We start from the raw sequence: 947 nt of genomic DNA, 5'->3' as shown, positions 1-947 counted from the left end.
ATGTCTCATTACCATCATTTTAGGGAATCTCTGATGATCTGATTTTGCCTCAATAACAGTGCGAATATGATTAAAGTTTAGCTCATTATAGCATTAGCAGCTGCATAGAGTGATTAATTCATCTTTCCTTCAGTATAATATGCTCTGTAGTGACTACAAAATGTATAAAGACAATTGGCTTGTTAGTAGAAGCATATATATGCAAGTTATAAACTGCTTTATAGTTTGAAAATGTTGTGTAGGGAAGGTAGAAGAACAAGGTGACAGATTGAGTTTTCAGGAGCTTGTCAGCTTAACACCACAGTTAGGTATGATGTGCACTGCTTGAGTGTTTAAAACCAGGGAGGAAAGTTTAAGAATGATATCCTGTTTGTACTTAATGTGAAGGAAAAAACACATATCACATATATCTGTCTTTGAAAAAAACTGAAGTTCATTCAAGTTGTTTATGTGTAAGGAGCTTTCATTTTATGATGTTGGTTAGATTAATAGAAATTAATAAAACAGAAGAACTGTAGGTTAAGGTTCCTAGGCATTCAGCATTTGTTTGTTATCTATAGTATATATATTGAATGTGGTAGTTACAAATCTCAATCATCCTAGGTAGTAAAGCTTGTCATTCACATTTAATTTTTTTTTATCCAGGTTACTAAATGCCACCAGCCAGTACTGTATATTGATTTTATGGTCATAAATTAGAGTTGTTTAGAGTTGTTAAGGTGTGCCACTAAAGATAGAGTGCAATGGTATTTTTATACATAACAAGTATTTATAATTTTTACTGCTCATCTGTGTTTCTTCCAGGTTCTCTTCCTTTCCCTAATGCTTTTTTGTCTCTCTGTATATTTCTGTCTCTGTTCTGTCCCCATGGTCAAGCCTCTTCTCCCTTTCTATTAAAGGCTAATTTGATGGGGGAAATATGCATGTATATGTTACACTTGTGATGT

At 33.3% G+C, this 947-nt stretch overlaps 1 protein-coding gene across 1 annotated transcript in view; it reads left to right on the top strand.

The window, feature by feature from the left end:
* Positions 1–947, top strand: part of LOC119585258 — a gene marked incomplete in the record, with an annotated part of 14,895 nt that overhangs the window by 6,401 nt on the left and 7,547 nt on the right.

Source organism: Penaeus monodon, chromosome 19 (genome assembly GCF_015228065.2).
Source record: "Penaeus monodon isolate SGIC_2016 chromosome 19, NSTDA_Pmon_1, whole genome shotgun sequence".
In the NCBI taxonomy this organism is placed as follows: domain Eukaryota; kingdom Metazoa; phylum Arthropoda; class Malacostraca; order Decapoda; family Penaeidae; genus Penaeus; species Penaeus monodon.
Note: the sequence above shows the minus strand (reverse complement) of the source record. Positions and strands in the feature narration are given on the sequence as shown.